We start from the raw sequence: 20,326 nt of genomic DNA on the forward strand, positions 1-20,326 counted from the left end.
AACTCTTAAATAATCAAATAAAATGTTGAGGTTTCCTGCCTGAGTTACTCAAAGAGGAAGAAGAAAGGGGAAAAAAAAAAAAAGACAATAGGTGTTTGAGATACTCTTTTTCTAATAATATATTTTTAGGTGTGTGTCCAGAAGTATTCATTGTTTTATTTCGTTCAACATAAAAAGATTCATTTTTTTACTAAGTCCATTTCTATGCATCAAATCTATGTATTTTCAATTTTATGCAAGCCGAAATACAAATACTTCCTTTAACTTTATGTTATAGACAGTAAGACATGAGCTAAAGGAGAAAATCCTTCAAATAGGTCAATTTTTTTCACTCAAGAGTGGGGTTTAAATGTTTATTTGTTGTCATTTACAATAAAAACCCATTTTAAATTATTTTAAGCACTTATGTTTCGCATACATCTTAGATACTCAAGTAACATGCTTTTAATGATGCCAATCTTCCCGTCACACCAGCTTTACTTTGACTTTAAAAAGATAGTTCCTTTTGAACTGAGTCCCTTAAACTATTACATCTGTTCCCAGTTCCAGAAGAATGATGGGGTAAATGATAGTTATTTTTCTACATGGGGAAACTGAGGGAGACAATTTGAGTTATCAGAGACCATGACCCAAACTTGGAAAGTTTATAGCTAAATTTGGGTTTACAAGACACATTAGCAAATTAATGATACAAATAGATTTGGATGCCCTGGTGCCCAGACATATGGATGTGTCTTTGCTTCTTTGTTCAGAGTCTAGGTTCAGAGATGAGGGAGTAGGGGCATCTGGGTGGCTTCAGAATATCTAGGAATGATGTCAGATTTACACATGGAATAAGAAAGGAAGTAATAAAAGAGAACAACAAAAAGAAACAGGAAGTTAGGGTGATAGGGAGGAAGCAAAGAAAGGACAGTGTGAGGGAGAGATCTACATTCAAGGTTGGGATTTTAGGGTTCCAATGTTCACTTCCAAACCCCAGCCAAGTTCCTGCTCCAATGGGCCCGTTTTTAACAAAAGGCAAATAAAATGTCTCCTGAGGACAGCCTATAAACAGGTTCGTAAACAGGACAATTCCTATCTTTTCGGAATTGCCACCCATTACATTACACTGTGTTCAGTGTTTCCTCATGGGCATTTTCTACCAGTCCCCAGGGCGCTTGTCCGCTTCACTGAAGAATGAAACACCGCCGAATGCTTTTCCACAGAAATTCCTCTTACCACCCTAGAGGTTTTCCACATTCATGTGGAGGACACATCAGCACCTTCCTTTAACAACTCTTCCATTCCGATGATCTTCATCTTTCCTCCTATTCCATCACCAGTTCCTCACGCAGACCTGCTGTTCAACCAGTACAGGGTGAGGTGCTGGACGGGAAACACTTTCTGCCCACATGCTCCCACCCCTCTGCCAGTCCCTCCACGCCCATGAGACCTTTCCAGAATTCTCCATGGTCCAGATCCCCGTTCCTGTGTGGAGGAGCACCAATCCTCTGCTCCAGCCCAAGGGGTGACTGTGCCTGACCTCTCCATAGCAGTCACGAAATGTTTGCATGTCAGTCCTGTCCACGGCCATTCACACAATCTTATCAATGTCTGAGACTCCTTTGCTTCTGAAATTACATGCCCCTATTTCTACTCTAATCCCCCGATTCTGTCTTTCTACTTTTCTTACTCCTTTGCTCTTCTTCGGCTGTTCTGAGCCCTCCACTCTCAAAAGTCCACCGTTGGCTCCAGACATCAGCTTTCCTCTGCCTTCAGTTTCTTCTCTATTCAATCTCTATTACGTTAACTCCATTTTCTCCAGCATTGTCCTTTTTTTATTGCCTTGTGCCTCTACCACGTCTGCTCTGTAAAATTTAAATTAAACCCGCAATCCATCTTCTCTGGAACCACCCAAGCTTTGGAAGAAGAGAAAACCAAGTAAGTGTGTACAGAGCATCTTGCCTCAGCGTGGTGGGCGGGGAAAGGCAGGTTACAGTCGGGGGTGAACTCCCTTGTCCCTTATACTCCAAATTCTGACCTTGCTCCTCTCATGCCTAACCTGCCTTCCAGTGTAGCCACTTCACTTTTACCAGAGATCTTTCCCTTTTCGGGGAAATAACTCCGCGTTCTCTGACAGGAATGCACTCATCTCCAGTTTCTGGATTTTTGACCACCTCTTTATTTCCTTCCTTTCGGAGCTGAGGGATGAAGCTTCCCTCCTTGGTCCAAAGCTGGAAACTGCCTATGTTTTTGTTTGTTTGTTTGTCTGTCTGTCTGCCTATTTCACCCTTCCCATTATCTCTCCGTCTGTCCTCCAACAATGATGCATTCTTTCGCTGCACTGGGTCGTTTCTCTAAGCCTGAAAGTGTGCTCATGCATATCCCATTTGAAAAAAGAAAGCCCAACCCTTCTCCACCTCATGACTCTGCTTGCTACCACGTAGTTTGTCCTTCCGCAGGATCATTTTGGTTAGTCACCCAGCTCCCATTCACTCTGCAACCTCGTAAGTCATTGAAGCCATTCTTTTTTTTTTTTTTTTTTTTTTTTTTAATTTCCAATGTTTGTAATATTTTCAATTATAGAGCACTATATAAATATTTGCTATTTTTTTCACCTCCCTATGCATTGAAGCCATTCTAATTAAGATCACCATTGTTTTCCCATTTGTCAAATACAGTGGACACTTTTTTTTTTTACTTTTATTTTACCTGACTGCCTGAAGCATGGGACACTGTTGATAACTTCCTCTGCCTGATGCCCTTGACCTACAATATCTTCTGTTTTACTTTCTTTCTGTGTGACCACTCCTCAGTTTCATTCAGTTCATCTATCAATGAAAGCATTTATATTCCCCTGGATTCTAGTAGTCCTGGCTTCTTCCAATGTTTCTGGATGATCTTATCTATGACAAAGTTTTAAGAATCATCTGGATGATATTTTCATCTGTCTGTGGAATATCTCCAGATATCTAATGATGATAGTATTAAAAATAACAAGAGTTATTAATATTACTGGCATTTATTAATCACTTCCAGGCACTGTACTAAAGTATTTTCTTATATTAACTGAACTCTCTCCCCACTTCTACAACTGAGAGGTAAAACAATTCGCCATGTTACTCAGAAATTAAGAGGCAGAGGTAGGTTTTAAATCCAGCTTATCTGGATTTTAAAAAGCCCATACGTTTAACCACTTTACTAAACCTCAGATATGCAAAATTAACTTTTATTCCCCAAATTATTAATCTTCCTGTTTAAGCTATTTCAACAAACATTATTGTTGTCAACAGAATCCAAAACAGAAAACTGGAAGTCATGTTAGATTCCTTCCTTTTCCAAGCAATAAGCCACTATGTCCCATTAAACTTTTATACTTTTTCGTTATATTCTCATCTAATGGTAGTCAGTTCAATGTCTCATTATTTCTCTCCTGCCCCACTCAAAAAGCTTTCCAATTGGATTATGCACCTCCTTCTAGGCTTGGTCTTCCAATTTATTCTCTAGGAACTATTTATCTTCTTATGTCATATATCTGACTATATCACTGCTCTGATAAATCCCTAATGACTGCCTATATCCTGCAGCCATGTTTCTTAAAGTGAGTTTTATGTATCACCTTCCATCAGAATCACCTGGAGAGCTTGTTAGAAGGCAGATGCTCAGAAAAAAACAAAACCAAAACACACACACACACACACACACACACACAGAAGAAAGCAAAAAATATATATATATATATATATATATAATATATATGAACCACACCAGGATTTCTGAATTAGAACTGATGGTGGAGGGACCTAGACCCTATATTTTTAAAGATTCATTTATTTCTTTTAGAGAAGCAGGCAGGGGGTGGGGGCAGGGGGAGAAGGAGAGAGAATCTTAAGCAGACTCCCCAACAAGAATGGAGCCCCATGGTGGGGGATGGGGCGGGACCGATCCCATGACCCTGAGATCATGAGATCATGAGATCATGACCTGAGCCAAAATGAAGAGTTGGATCCTCAAGTGTCTAAGCCACCCAGGTGCTCCTAGACTCTGTATTTTTTTTTTTTAAGATTTTATTTATTTATTTGAGAGAGAGAAAGCACAAGCAGGTGGAGGGGCAGAGGGAGAAGCAGGGTCCCCGCTGGCCAGGGACCACCCCACCCCACCCCACCCCACACACACCCACCCCATGAGGGGCTCAATCCTCAGATCCAGGGATCATGACCTGAGCAGAAGGCAGTCACTGACCCTACTGAGGCATTCAAGTGCCCCTAGACTCTGAATTTTTAACAAGTTCCACATGTGATTCTTTGTCATGCTAAAATTTCAGAGTGGCTGGCCTTCAGATCAGGTGCAAACACTTCAGAGTTGCCAATAAATACCATGGGACACTAGCTTTTCTTTTCTTTCTTTTTTTTTTCTCCTGGTTCTTTCCGTTCTTCCACCTACTCTCCGCAGTACCCTGGACTTGTTGTGTGCTCCCTCTCGGACCAAGCTTTTGTAAGTTCTGGTGACTTCATATGTGTTTTGTCTTCTACCTGAAGGTCCTTTTCTCTATATGTCCAGCAACTCATGTGAATATGTGTGTTGTCTACCTTGAGTCCTCCTGGGACTAAAAGTTTCTCCCAGGGGCGCCTGGGTGGCTCAGTGGGTTAAAGCCTCTGCTTTCGGCTCAGGTCATGATCTCAGAATGCTGGGATTGAGCCCCACACCCGGTTCTCTGCTCAGCAGGGAGCCTGCTTCCTCCTCTCTCTCTCTGCTTGCCTCTCTGCCTACTTGTGATCTCTGTCTGTCGAATAAATTAAAAAAAAAAAAGTTTCTCCCAGGACCCTGCTGCTGTATAGTTACAGGAACTGTGGGTCTTGAAATCTCTATGTAAAAAATACCATTCCAAGTTCAGCTTGCATGAAAAAGGTATGGGTGAGAACAATGAATTTAATGCGCACTTAGTATGTACTCAGTACGTAGGTGCTTGGATCTTTTCGCAATTTCTGTTTGGCCCATAACTGATTGTTTAGTTTGTGATTAAGCTGTTTTAAGGGAAATTTCATGTTTGTCAGCGTATCTCCAAATGAGAGCACCGGTGGAAGTGGAATTCAAAAAAGCTATTTGATCACCAACCAAAAGCTCTAATTAGAGAAATATTAGTAATAATTTTATGGAAATCTCTGTAAGGTCTGTTTATGTAGATGTCTCCCACCCCTGGGAATACAAATAATCCAGGGGATGGAGGGATGTCAGTAATCATGTTTATGCACTTGATGTTGAACTAAGCTTCACTAGTCACAATTTGCCTGTGAATGTGTCATCCTCTCTTTACAGATGAGAAGATTGTGGTCAGAGATGCCCAGAGACGTGGAAGAGTCACCTAGCAAAGAGACAAATCTGGAATTTGAATGTAGGTGTGTTTGTCCTTCTGTTATACCTGTGTTATACTGGAGTACATGTATATGGAGATTTCGCATTAATGAGTAAAAGTTTGGACTTTTTTTTTTTTTTTTTTTTTTTTGGTGACAAGTGGAAATGTTCTGTGGAGTTTCTCTGATAAAAGACAATTTGCTTCACATAAATTAGTTTGTTTCTCCAAGTTCTAGAAAATGATATTAAGGCTAATATATTTTGTTTTTGAAGCTTTTCTAGTAGATCTTTAGGCCTTCAACCGGCATGGGGAAGAGTCCTACTTTGCCCACAAATTACTGAGGGTGTCCTGTAATGCTATTAATGGATTTGCCAGATTGGTCACCAGATCAGGGGTAACATGGCAAAAAACGACATTAAGGGCTAATTCGAGGACTTCCCTATACCATTCCTTCCCCTCCCTTCTCAGCACCCTCTCCCTCCCCAAACCTCATCTCCAGGAAACTGGGACAGCTGGTTATCCATCTCATTTTCCTCACAGTTGCGTGCTGACTCTGTCACCAAGCTGTGCATTTGCTAGAACAGTTGATTTTCTTTATAAGACTGATGAGGAAGAGCAAGTAAAAGTCTTATTGTTTCTCTTAAGGTTCATCATGGTGGGGGTGGGTGAGGGTGTGGGGGTGTGTGTGTCTCCCCCTAAGTGAGGGGAAGCCATTAGGAGAGAGACAGATCTCTTTAATGAGCCTAGAGGTAATGCAAAATTCATGTGTTTTCACCTGCAGCTGGGTAAAGCCTGGTGCACAAACAGAAAGGAAGAAGGCAGGAAGTGTTGGTTATTTATGATTTTGCTGAAGCAGGTACCCTGCCTGCTACTGGGTATCCTGACCCACTTGTTCATTTTTTAGGAAGAAGTGGATACTTTCAATGGGAGAAACTCAAGCATCAGATTTGCTCCTTGGAGCATTAATAAAAGGGCTCAGTTAGCTTCATCTCATTATTTTACTATGAGTATTGACTTTGGCCTAGAGTCATGTATAGATAAAATGGTGCAAGGGCTTGTCCTAAGTGATTACTCAGAATTACAAATCATTTCACGTGTAACTGAATCCTGCAGTCTAGTTGGCACTCTGCCCCTCGCTTTCCCCCTCCCCTTTCTCTAATAGGAGCGCAAATCCAGCTTTGTCTGAAGAGGCAATTAATCTTATTCACTGAAAGCTGAATTTTAATTCACCAGCATGTGGAGGACATATCTGCCTATCACACAGAATTAGTTTAACAGAGAATTTAGAAAAAAAAAAATATTGGAGGTCTTGGCATTCTTGAGCAGGCAAAATATCTTGTAGGTACATTCCTTCATTAGCCATCTACATGCTATGGATAAGCTTCCTTTTGTACTAATAACTCTTTTAGGGTAAACTGGGTTGATTGTGTATTTGAAAATGGCCGATTACATTTTATGTTCTGTAAAACAAAACCAAGAAATCCCACAAGATAGGTATGTTTTGGGAGGAAAATGAACTGAGGTGAGAAAGATAAATTCTAGTTTTCTAGAGATTCTCAAAGGCTATTATTTTTAAGGGCACGGTTTAGAGATGATCAGAAAAATAAAGGGACACATAAAAATCTGAGAAAGTCTACATCCATCCAAATCAACCCCTATGGAGGTGTGAGTCGGAAGGTACAAAGTAGCAGGATTGCCTGAGCTATAGGGGAGATGCTCATGTAAAACCTGTTTGGCAAATACTGGGGGTTTCTAGTGCTTCTGCACTATATTTTAGCAATTTTACCCTGTGTAAGACCTCAGTGTTTGGTCTGAGGTTTGTTTGGTTCACATGTAGACAGTGTGTGTGTGTGTGTGTGTGTGTGTGTGTGTGTGTATTTTTTTAAACTTCCTGAAACAGGTTCTTAATTCAAATTTCTTAATTTGGACCAGAATAGGATTTAACACATGCCCACATTTAGTTAGATATCAAATTGCCATAAGGTCAGAAAACACATGGACTCTGGTTTGTACTTCTATTTAACATAGCACTGCTCAAAGGCTAGCTTGTAGTACAGGCAGATATAAAAACATGTAACTGTCTCCTCCCCAGTGGAAGAGGGGATTTAATAAAGTACAAATGATCCTATGTAACGAATAATAATTAGCATAGCATAAATCTTAAGGGTTTGCTCTACGGGAATTAAAAAGGTACTATTAGCTGTGTGTGTGTGTGTGTGTGTGTGTGTGTGTGTGTCTTTCTCTCCACTCATCATGGTCTTATACTCCTGGAATTAATTTTCATGATTCCTTCCATTGCCTCTTCCAGAAATTCAGAATACTTATAGATGAGTTAAGGACTCAGAAAACAATGGAACTTTTTTTTTCAAAACTAGTCCTAATGCTCCAAAAGGTTTTTTGTTTGTTCTGCCGTGGGTGGGTCTGGAGTGGGAGTGGACTGAGGACAGGGAATCTATCAGATTAAGTGAGCCTAATGGTCACCAAATGTCACAGTGTAACTGGTCAAGCACAGTGTAACTGGTCAAGCTTTATTGCCTTGTCAAACTATTCACGGTGCTGAAACTGGCAATTATTCTTAAAGGAAACAATTTAAAAATTCAAGGTTTTTACATTATTAGCAGAAACTACTGCTTTATGTAGTGTTGGGGCCATAAAGATGGATTTTTGGAATCCCCTGTGTAAACTTTGCATTATCTATATAATGTTTAGAATTTAAATTACGCAGATTTGGAATACGGATATGTGAACGCCCAGAAGCACATGTTTGCAAATAAACACTTGCAAATGTTCCAAGACTTAAATGACAGCATTGAATGCCCAGCGGTGTTAGTGTTCATCCATTATTTATTTACTTAATTTTTTGTAAGCTCTACTACTATACAAGGTGCTTAAGCTTATTTTGAAAGAAGAGGTGGTCTTTTGCATTTCTTCTGATGACTTTGTGGTGAGATTTTCAGTGTTGCAACTATTTGACCTTAAAAAAAAAAAAAAAAAAAAAAAAGATGGTGGGGGAGACAAAATAAAGAGGCATCCCTTTCAGTATTTCTTTTTCCTCCTCAAAGTATATGAAAACATTCTTGTTCCATTCCTTGCAGACATGAACTTAAACCTATACACTTTAAGGGAGCTTCTGGGTGATCTTCAACTTGCCCCTTCACTTCTGCTTGATGGGGCTCATCAGTAGTGTCCTTTCCACCATGAAGGTGAAGAAGTCCTCCAGCAGCATTTCCTTTTGGATGGAGGGCTTATTTCTCCTGTCTTTTTCCAAAGATGTGAATTTTGCTCAGAATTCTTAATGAGATCCCCAAAAAGTGTATATATATATATATATATATATATATATATATATATATATTAAAGATTTTATTTATTTGATAGACAGAGATCACAAGTAGGCAGAGAAGCAGGCAGAGAGAGGAGGAAGCAGGTTCCCTGCTGAGCAGAGAGCCCAATGCGGGGCTCGATCCCAGGTCCCTGGAATCATGACCCCAGCTGAAGGCAGAAGCTTTAACCCACTGAGCCACCCAGGTGCCCTCCCAAAAAAGTAGGTATATTTCTATGCAGAATTATTCTTTCCAAACTTCTAAATCTCTATCTGGATTCTTCTGAACATTCCCAAAATCTGTCTATTGGTAGTCTGTTTGTTGAGGCAAAATTGAGGTTTTAACGAATATAAAATAAGTTAACTGCATTCAGGGTTAATGAAGTTCCACGTACAACCTTACAGAGCGGGTTCTAGTAGACCTATTTACAGGTGGAAAACAGCTCTATTAGTTATGTGTCCCATATTTTGCTCAGAGTAGAGCAGATAAGATTTAAACAACGACCTTTTGACTCTAGTTCCCATTCTTTAAACTACTTGGCTATCTTGCCTTCTTATGAGCTACAGAAAAAAAAAAAAAAAAAAAGTTTTCAGTGTTTTCATAAAGTGACCAAAATGGAAAGCAGAGAGGTAACTCAAGTCAGTAGAGGAATTCCTTTCCATGTCTTAAAATTGCTAGATCCCATTTCTGTTGTCCATGAGTAGAGATTTTCAGGGGATTCCTCAGGCCCCTTGACAAGAAACCCTAGAAGTAGAAGGGCCTCAGATAAGGATTAGCTTTCTCTAGTACATGAAAATGGATTGCTGGGTTTGTGGGTGCAGACCGGGAGTTTTGTAAAATTCATTTTGAGGAATGTTAGGGTGTTTTGTGTTGTTAATTCATCAGAAAACAAATATCCAAGGCATTATGGGGTTTTAAGAATTGTCATGTGTGTGGTTACGTCTGAAGGTGGGAGATCTCTGGGTTGGGGAACCCAGCAGCCCAACCACATCACTAGATCCAGATTCTGTTCTTATTCTGCTGTCTTCAACATGAAAATTATTACTCCTCTGGGTCTCAAGGTGGCTGCTCCTCTCCAAGCATCACATCTTTATACACCAACACCAGAGGCAGAAAATGCAACTGCCTGTGTCTTGTGTGTTTTTGTTAAAGAAATCTTTCCTGGAAGTGCCGCTAGAATATTTCTCCTGCTATACCATATATTGCTATTTATAATGTGGTTGCCTATCTACTCCCCCCAAGACCAGTTGTTGGTAAAGAGAATGGAATGCTTCCCTCGGATTGACTTAGATACAGTTATAAGGATTTCCTAGAGTCCTCTTGTCTGAGGGGCCCCAGAACAAATCAGATTTCTGCCATCAGAGTATCTGTAGGGGAAATCAGCTCCACCGGGTGTCCCAGACACCCCCAGTACTGCAAAGAGGGAAGAAATGAAGCACGCAGGAGTCAGGAGAAGCTCCTTTCACTTCTAGTGTCCCTCCAGCACCCTCTACTAACAAAGATGAACTTTGTGCCAGCTGGCAAGGGAGAAATGTTCCAGTATCACAAGCAGGCAATGAAGGGTGGCTCAGGGCTGAGAGGCAATAAATTGGTAACTGGCACAGTTGGTTTGGCTGTCAAATGCTAGCTCTTTAATAAGGGCCTTCTGAGATGCTGACAACATGAACATCCAAGGAAGCTTTATGAAAAGAAAATTTAACACACAAAATATTTAGCCAGAGAGCTTCTTTCAGAAGTTCTATTGTGGGTTCTGAGAGTGATAGCTATTTTTTTTTTTAACTCCTAGAAATAGATTGGACATCCTACGTCTTTTATTTGTCTTTTATTTGTAAATATATATACTAAAATGTCGGTAATGTACTATGTCGGTAATTTTTTAAAAGAAGATGAGAAAGAACACGGAGAAATTGTTTTCTGCAGGAAAGTGAGTTACTTTATATCGGAATCCAAATAATAGTTCCCCAAATCCTCATGATTGAAAAACAGGTTAGAGAGAAGAAAAGACAGAAGTATCAATGGGTTCTGGGTATTTGATTTGACAGCCTGATATCCTAAAGTGTGTCCTAACTCCTGTCCCCCTTGTAGTGCATCTGTGGAGAGAGGACAAGTGGGCATTAAGCTAAGGTTGAGTCTCTATCTATTCCTTCCTTCATCATTGCATCAAATATTTATCAAATTCCTCCATGTGCTAGGTACTGTGTTTAGTGCCAGAGTGAGGAATAGGGAGTGTGAGAAAACAATAGTTTCCTCACACAGGAAGGTGAATAAAACTCAAGATGAACTTTGGGGCCTTAGTCTTGGACAAGACAGACAGGCTCTGTCAAGATCTGTGAACTGTAATGCAGTAATATATAATTTTTTTCAGGACATGCAGCTAGAACTAGTAGATGGGAGGGGTTCATGTCCTCTGTTATTGTCCTATGTTGTCTGTTGCAATTCCCATAACTGAGTGCTCATAGGGAGTGACTTCCCCATGGAAAAGACCCCTGATCTTTATTTCCTGCCCTTTTTTAATATATCTAGCCATAAAAGGACAGCAGAGATAGCTCCCTTTTTAGGTAAATCAGATTGTCATCAGCCCTGCAGTTCCTTAAGGCAGGTGGAAAGCCTACCTTCTACCACAAGAAGGCAAATTGGGCAAGATCATCTAAGCACAGCCGTACTCCTAGTTGAAAGAAGGATTAGCTTTAAGAATATTTATATATAGGGGTGCCTGGGTGGCTCAGTGGGTTGAGCCGCTGCCTTCGGCTCAGGTCATGATCCCAGGGTCCTGGGATCGAGCCCTGCATCGGGCTCTCTGCTCGGCAGGGGGCCTGCTTCCTCCTCTCTCTCTGCCTGCCTCTCTGCCTGCTTGTGATCTCTCTCTGTCAAATAAATAAATAAAATCTTAAAAAATATATATTTATATATACAAAAGCTTCTGACTTACAGTGAGATCTAATAAAGCTATTGTTTGCCCTATCCATTCTCTGAACCATTTTAAAATAAAAAGTACTCAAATTTATATATCCAAGTGGCTCTCCAATAAAATGTGCCATAGACCCAGAAGACAACTTCACAGGAGAAGTTCCGGGGTTTTAATAGTATCTGTATTGTTGGAATAAGGAAAGCCTCCTAAAGTGACTATTTTGAATACTCTCCTAAACAATTACTCAAAAAGTGATTGACTTTACACTTCAGGGGGACACCTCCTGTAAAACCTTTCCCTCTATATCAGTACCTGGCTAATGATCCAGGTGATGGTGGTTAGAATAAAACCCATTGGATGCTCAGCGCTTAAGGAAATGAAATATGGAGAAATGGGAACTCGACTGTGTTACCATGTGCAGTGTTCAGAAATCAAAAGGCGAGTGTGGAGGGGGAGTGGGAGAAGAATAAGAGGAGGCGTGGAGGAGATGAAGAAGATGAGCAGAAGTAGAAAAAAGAAGAAAAATACTTCCTGAAATTCCAGTGGGTTATGATGAACAAAGAGTAACGACTGAAAAAGAATTCTGGATATTTGGATGAAGAGCTAGCACATGGAGGGATAACACCTTTGAGGATTGTTGGCAACAGAATTTTAAACGATGTTATACTTATTGTGAAATTGCATTGCTTCTACTTATTTCATGGAGTATATGCCTTTGGGGAGTCTGGTTAACATAGTTTAGTTGATGATTATGTTGTTTTAACATTCTGTGGTGAAAGCAATCTGGCAAACTAGCCACATTACAGGACGCCTCCTGAGGAAATTTACCAAAAGCAAGCAAACTGTTCTCAACTCTGTTTGTACTTGGTGGCCCAATTGAGAACATGATTGGAAACACTTCAAGAGCTTATGCTGTGATAATCTGTCAAAATGCCCCGAACATCTAACTTGTAGGATCCTCAGTACTTGTTATTATCAATTTATCAATATCATGGATAGAATTCTGATTGACATTTTAGACATGCTGGATGCAAAGGTTAATAAGGTATGAATTCTTCTTCCAAGGAGCTAAGAATTCAGCATGTCAAATAAACTTTAGGCTTCTGTAAGAGGAAATAAGACCCAAAAGCTGTGCTTCTATGGCTATTAAAGAGTCACTGGGTCTTGGAAATTATTTTCCTCTTAGCCTAATAATTTAGTATGGCATGTGACTTACTAATAGGACTGACGAGTTTGACCCTGTAGAATTTCTCAAGTTCTTTGGCATTGGTTTGAAATAGTCTGACCTGAGACTGGGCAGCGTTAAGTTGAGAGTGAATATGGGGCAGGGGCATACAAAATAAATTCTTCTTAGCAACTCTATTTGACAAATTTTTTGAGGCTTTCACATTATGTATTAGTAGTGGATCAGAGGTTACTCCTCCTAGCCCAGGGAATCCCAGAGAGTTGTTGAGAGGTAACTTGAGGGGCTCTGGGAAGAAGGAGTGTAGCCCAGGCCATCAAGTTAGATCACAGAGATTAGAATTTTCAGTAACAAAGACTGGAGTGATTGCCTCTGCTGCGGGCTAAAGTTCTAAATGCATCAGAGTTTGGATTCCCAGAAGCAGGGGGAGAAAAGCAAACAACTTTTAAGTTATTAAAGTTAGTCTAGGAGCAACTGGGTGGCACAGTTGGTTGAAAATCAGACTTGATTTCAGCTCAGGTCATGGTATCAGGATCCTGAAATCTAGCCCCCCATTGGGCTCTGTGCTGAGCATGAAGCCTGACTGGGATTCTCTTCCTCTCCCTTTGCCCCTTCCCTCCCTGCCTCCACCTCCCTCTCCCTCCCCCTCCACTGCCCCCCACCCTGGGCAGCGCACATGTGCTCCCTCCCTCCCTCTCTCTTTCTCTCTCAAATAGATACATAAATAAAATCTTTAAAGATGGCCTAAACAACTCCTTGAGATGGAGAATGTGTATTTACAAGTTGCTTGTAGATGTATTTTTAAACAAATTTTCGGGAGCTACTATTTATGCTAGATTTTTCTATTAATTAATCTGTATTTCATGTTTCTGAACACTGGCATTTTTTTTCCACTGTTACTTGGAGTTATGTGGGCCATCCTGTACCCAAAAAGTCAGGTAGTTATGTCCTACATTGAATAAACATAGAAGAGAAAATGTAAATAAACAAATTTCAGAAACACAGGACAATACAAATGTTTCAATAAAATAATTTTTTTAAAAAAATTAGAAGTGGCAAAGCACCCCAGATTTCTCCCCCCCCCAATCTATCTTTTCCCATTTCCTTAGAACAAGTTTTAATGTGATTTCATCCCTGAGTACTTCCCCCCCCCCCTTTTGCAGGGCCAAAGGCAAAACACAAGTTAATACAGTAAATATATTTAGAACCTATAACTAACTTTGGTTATTTTTATGGTTCCATTTCTTCAGAAGATTGCATTTTGTGGCAGTTCCTTTGTGGAGGGCACATATCGCATGGAGCACTGGGTGTGGTGCATAAACAATGAATTCTGGAACACTGAAAAGAAATAAAATAAAACAAAATGGAAAAAAACGTTTTCTTTCTAAAGAAAAAAAGGAAAATTAAAGTCCTTAGGAATATTGATTGGGACTAAGTCTCTATTAGAAAATCAAAGTTTCTTTTATTCATATCTATGGAATTCATATCCTTGCTGATGGTACATAGTAACTACTCTGTAAGTATACATTTAATTTTCTAAGTTATAATAAAAACAACCAAAACCCAATCCAAAGAAACCATTTTCTATTTGATAAGACACAGGAGCCTTTGTGTAGTGGCTGTTTCTCAATGATGTAGATAAGGCCAAATTTATTCTGTGGTATTGACACTAGACAATTTAAAAACACGTTTTTTATCTTTTTCATTTGACATTTTGAGTCAATTAGCCCCCACCTAGCTGAGTTATAGCTCAATGAAAGAGAATTCAGAAGATTTTCTTTGTTGGCTTCATGTTTGAAGTAAACACCCTGAACCTTTTGTAAATGTGATGATTTTCTCTAAAAATTCACTAATATCATAACTATACTAATAAAAGCATAATGTATATTATTAGGTCTGAACTTTTGGCCATGGATATCAGTACATTTTAGAGATGGTCTGCGTACAAGTGTCATAAATGACCATTTTATAGATAGATAATGTTCTTAATCCATAATTCTTTATTGCTGATGGTTATTGCATTAGATGATGACCCATAGCTATTAAGAGTCAGTTTTTAATATCACAACCATTTAGAAAGGTTAATGGACTCAGTTTTGAGACTTAACCTTTGGATGCTGCAGGTTAAGAGGTTATATTTGTGCACTAAAATGCCAGAAAATATCTACTTATTTTCATTTCTCAATGTACTCTTAGTAGCATGGTTATGTACAGTAACTGTTATTTACCAATCAAACTAAAAGAAACAGTGTGTGACATATAAGATAACAAGTTTCTAGAGCAGTGAGATTCTTTTAAAATATACATTTCATATTTGGCTTCTATTATTTTTCATTTAGACACAAGAATTGAAATGTGAACAGATGTAACCTAAATCAGTTGAGGAATATTTATTATGACTGTTCAAAAAAATAGAAGGAGATTATAATTCATAGTTTTCTTGGCTAGTTTGGAAAGTTCACATGCATTGTAATGGGGAACTGGTTGTTTAGGGAAGTCATGAATTCCCAATAGATGATACCTGTCCACAGCTCCCAATTTTTAGAGAAATAAAACAGTGTCTATGTGGATTCGGTTTCATTCAAAAAATCTAATTAGGGTTCCATAGTGACCATTTATTGTGTATTTTTGCCACCCATTATCCATTATTCTTCTTAATGTCACCCTGATTCCTTTTTATTCCATTAATTCACTGTGACTTGGCTTTGTCGGAGGAAGAGTTCAGGAACTTCCCTTCTATTATGGAAGCCAAAAGTTGAGTGTGTAAACAGTTACACTAATGTCCCTCAATGAATTATACCTTCTTGTATTGATGCAGTTGTATCTCTACTCCAGGTAGACTCGGCTTTCTGTGCAGTTGGTTTTGGTCAACAGGGCGTGAGCAAACTTAATGCAAAGACTGGAAAAGTGCTTGTGCACTAGGCTACCCTCTTTTGCTTGCTGTTTTTGTGGCCTATGATGGATGAAGAGGGACCCTGAACTAGTAGCTTCTTGCAAAATTCATCATCAGACTTGGGAGGGAGGCCATCCAGGACCAGTCAGTCCTCAGCTGATATATTTCCACTCCCAGCTACTTAAATTCTTGTTGACTCTCTGAGCTTCTTGACGGTTTTCCAAGAAATTGCCTCTTGCTAATTCAGCCAAAATTGGTCACCGATGCAACCAAGAGTCTTAAATAACATAGATTCTTAAATTGGGATTTTTTTTTTTTTTTTAGATTTTATTTATTTATTTGACAGAGAGAGAGATCACAAATAGGCAGAGAGACAGACAGAGAGAGAGTTGAGGAGAAGCAGGGTCCCTGCTGAGCAGAGAGCCCTATACGGGACTCGATCCCAGGCCCCTGGGATCATGACCCGAGCCGAAGGTAGTCTTAACACACTGAGCCACCCAGGCGCCCCTCTTAAATTGGGATTTTGAAGCACAAAGAACTTAAGAATAGCAGAAAACCACATGAACGTACTTATACAGATTCACCTAGGAGTTAAATTATGAATGGAGTATATATTAATTAATTTGGTTATCAAATATTCCTTACCAGGGAGCAATTGATAGAACCTGTGGTAAGTCAGTGATACTAACTTTGCCACCTCTGGGTAGGAATCTGAGTTTCCATTTACTGATTGTGCGCATTTTGTTGACTTCCTGTGGAAATTAGTCAAAGAACAGATACAAAATTTCAAGACTTCAGCCCCAGAAGTATTCTCTACCCTTCCCTCTCCACTGCATAGATCAAATTGACATGTTACATTGTATTAGTTTAGGGTGTTCACGCTTTCTTTTTATTTCTGTATTCTCTTCTACTTTCTTGCCTGTTTCCCCCCTCGGTTGCATGGTTTTGCCTTTTGTATTCCACATTATGGTGGGTTCTGCTCCTGCAAAGTGCATGGTCCCAAGTGCCTCCCAGTGTTGCTTTAACAATTCCTGTGTGCTGTTCTTCTGTGTCTGCCCTGAGCTCATCTGTGTTATGCTACTGGAAACTTAATATAAAGGCCCTATACAATCCGTGAATTATCCTGAAAAATAGAGCACATTAGTGGGTTTTTTTCATCCATGGCTGTTCGCACAAGCTGAACTACATAATTATTGATAAATGTTTGTTTTCACTGCTTTGATAAAAGCCATACCTTCTTCTCATTTTATTGCTTTACTTCTTCAGTTCTCAGCTGGGGTAAATGGGGGACTAAATCGTGGCCTGTGTGGAGGGATGCATTTGTAGTGAGAAGAGACAGACTCTAAAAGCTGCTATCATCATCTAGCCCAGCTCACTGCTTTATAGATAATGCTCAGTGAATATTAATTGACTTGAAATTAAATGAAGTCGTTCTCCAGGATTGGAGAATTGGCCCTCATTTTCGAACAAAGGAGCCTAGAGTTTCTGACATTATGTAACCACTTCCACAGTAAAAAGGAAAGAAAGTTATTCCGTTTTGATAAACAGATAGACATTCAGGCACAGAAGATGAGGGGCCATAAGAAGACCTAGAGAAGGGATATGAAATCTACGATCCAAGAGAAAAAGAGGCCTGGGAGGTTAAGTAACATTTCCCTTTTTTCCCCAGCACCACTCCACCAAAGCTATCACAATCTAGTCAAAGATTGTAAATTCGGTATTTCGCACATTAGAAGGTGCATTTAACTGACAATGCTGAAAAATCCATTTTTACAACTTAACAGTTTCTGTCAACATTTAAAAAATGTTTTCTGTATCCATTTCTTGGGAGACTCATAAAGCTGGCTTTCCTGAGTGTTCTTGGTTTCTGCTGTTTGTTCGTTCTTTAACTATTTTTTTCCTTCCATTTCAAGGAAAAGCTGTTGGGCATTTTCTCACCTTCTTTGGCTTCGGCTGTGATACTAGGTGATTCCAATATAATTAGGTGAGATTTTTATAGGCCCTCAAAGGCTAACAAAATAATAAATGTGGCAGTTCAAATAATAGCAATCAGCAGGTCAAGCAAAAAAAAAAAAAAAAAAATCCTTTGGACTGAGATTGGCAAACCCTAATGCTATCAGAGTTTGGAAATGCAACATAGTTTCTTGTTTCCTTCTTACTGTTTTTTTGTTTTTTGTGTTGCATAGGGATATTTTCATTCTGCCTGTTATTACTATTTTTTTCATTTACATTTTCAATGCATAGTCTGCTTACTAAGAAATAGAGACATGTTAATGCAAAATGAATCTTTTTCCTTGAGATTATATTTATTGTAGACTCTCAAAGGATACCGATTTCTCTAACTATTCTTATAAATCAAGACAGTACAAATATCTCTAAAATGATTTTTTATTCTTTGATTTTAAAGGTAATATGTGCTTATTGTGGACAATTAAGATATTACAGAAAAGCACAAAGAAGAAAATTACTATCATTTCTCTAATAATAACTGCTTTTATATCCTTCTAGTCTTTTTTCTGTGACTAGATGGATCTGTGTATATAATATATCTAATTGAATATGTTTTTTTGATTAAAGATTAATAAATTTCTTGATAATTCACGTAAGGGTTTCTAAAACTTCAAATATTAAAATCGCAAATGGAGCTCTTTTTATAATTAAAACATGAAAATCAAATTTCTACAATGTGGATGGGAGTAAAATTGCATTTCAGGTATGACTACCTCTCGCTGTTTTGGTGGGGGCTTCTCCTAAAAATTAATGACAGCATATATAAAGGGAGAAAGATTTCAGATGGCCTTAAAGTAATGTCTTACGACCTATTTTGATATTTGGTTATTTTCCAAAGGACTTGAATAGGACTGCTCACCTCCCAGTCCTTACCTAGCATCCTCTTTCTCATGGAACTCTGCAATTCTACACGCTTAACTGGCTGTAATAAGCAAAAATCAAGCCCACAGCATTTTTCTTCCTTTCTTTTACCTTTTTTTTTTTTTAACCTTCACTTTCTTCTGTTTGTTTCCACCAACACTTATAAATGTGGCTTCTGAAAACTAACAAGGCATGGTTCCATAGCCTGCCATAGCCTCCCCGCTTCCCCCACTCACTGCTAACTCTTTTGTTTGTACAATATTCTTTTATTCTGAGCAATATAACATTTTAGTTCTTGTAATAAATGCCTTCATGTGAAGCAGTTCAGCTCAGAGAATGTTATTAGAGTGTGCTCCCAGGCAGCGCACCTCCACACGATCAATACAAAGCTGGGCCTCAGCTCATTCCCTCTTTGCTTAAATTCCCTGCAAATGTGCAAGAGAAGCAGCAGAGGGTGTCATCAATCACAGGCCACTGTGACATATGCTGAAACCTGACCAGGGCCGAGATGTTTTAATAAGGCATCCATTAAAACCCTCAAATAAATTGCAATTTGAAAACAGAACATAATACCAGCCAAGTTTTCCTCATCCATCTTGTGGCATGTCATGTAATGTAATTGCGTTGTTAATTTATCCAAGAACTTTCTCAGTACACTGTTTCGTTGGCACCGCTTAATTTCCCTGTAGACTATTTGTGTGTGTGTGTGTGCGCGCGCACACGTGCATGTGTGCATGTGTGCGTACGTGCACATGTAAGACAGAAAGCAAGTGAGTAAGCTACTGGAAGAGGAAAACAAAAACCCCACAGAAACTGTGTTTATTTCTGTGTGTTTGTGTGTCTGTGTGTCTGCGGGTTCCTTGGAGGAAATAGTTATGTTTCTGCTTAGCATGGCATTAGTCAGAGAGCTAGTCAGAAATTTGAAATGTTTGACGTTTTGTCAATGACCCCTGAGCAGGGGGACTCTGGCCTACAGCGGGACCACCTCCTTTCCCCGTTCACCTTGCCATTGGTTTATGCCCCTCCGGAGTGGGATCACTCAGAGTGCCTGTGGATCCCATCAATAAAAATCGACAAAGGTGTTTAGGGGCCACTTAGGATCACCACACAATGACACTCAGAACAGGACAGGACTGATTTTGGTTCCCTAGCTCTTGGGTCGTAAGTGAAAAGTTTTGACAAGGGTAAGAAAAGTAAGAAGTTATAAATCCATAGGAAAGAATAAGAAAGTTTTTCTCTGGAATAATGTCAAAGTTATTGCTATACACACACACACACACACACACACACACACACAATTTTTTTTAAAAGAGCTTGGAGGAAAGATACAGGCAGGCAGCAGCTCACATAGATTGCTTTGTCTTCTAAGCATAAATCTAAAAATAAGTAATGCAATTCTTCATAGAGGGGCTGCATCAGCAGAATCCTCACCTTTATTTACTCTTCTGGGTTTTCTTAATCAATCTGTTCTCTCGTCTTCTCTAAAAGAAGCCCCTGGAAGGCAGAGGGTGAATCCACCCCCGCATATCCCATCTATATCGAGGATGTCACCGTAACCATGATGCCAATCAAATATTGGTTTAAAACTGTCACATGTCTTTTTTGAGCCTACCGTTGCCAAGTGATAAGTTGTTGAACTAATGACAGAGGAGAGCAGACAGTAGGACAAAAGGGGGGAAATCCACCATAAATCTACTTGTGTAGTGGCGGTTTTAAGATTATTAAAGAAGAGCAAAATTGTTGAATTATTGAGGAGATCCAGTAAAAAACAAACAAACAAAAAACCAAAAAGCAACAAAACAAAAGCAGTCAGTGT

The 20,326-nt window shown here is 39.3% G+C and overlaps 1 long non-coding RNA gene across 2 annotated transcripts; it reads right to left on the reverse strand.

The window, feature by feature from the left end:
- Positions 1–455: 455 nt before the first annotated feature.
- On the reverse strand, positions 456–20,057 carry LOC131835303 (uncharacterized). Of its 2 annotated transcripts, none has more exons than XR_009355120.1 (3): positions 19,942–20,057; positions 13,966–14,084; positions 456–1,339 (listed from the first exon to the last, which is right to left on the reverse strand). It is a non-coding gene; the product is annotated as an uncharacterized LOC131835303 (long non-coding RNA). The 2 variants fall into 2 exon arrangements; XR_009355121.1 differs by lacking the exon at positions 456–1,339 and adding an exon at positions 8,170–8,306.
- Between the last annotated feature and the right edge of the window lie 269 nt (positions 20,058–20,326).

The sequence above is a fragment of the Mustela lutreola genome, chromosome 7, assembly GCF_030435805.1.
Source record: "Mustela lutreola isolate mMusLut2 chromosome 7, mMusLut2.pri, whole genome shotgun sequence".
NCBI classification, from domain to species: domain Eukaryota; kingdom Metazoa; phylum Chordata; class Mammalia; order Carnivora; family Mustelidae; genus Mustela; species Mustela lutreola.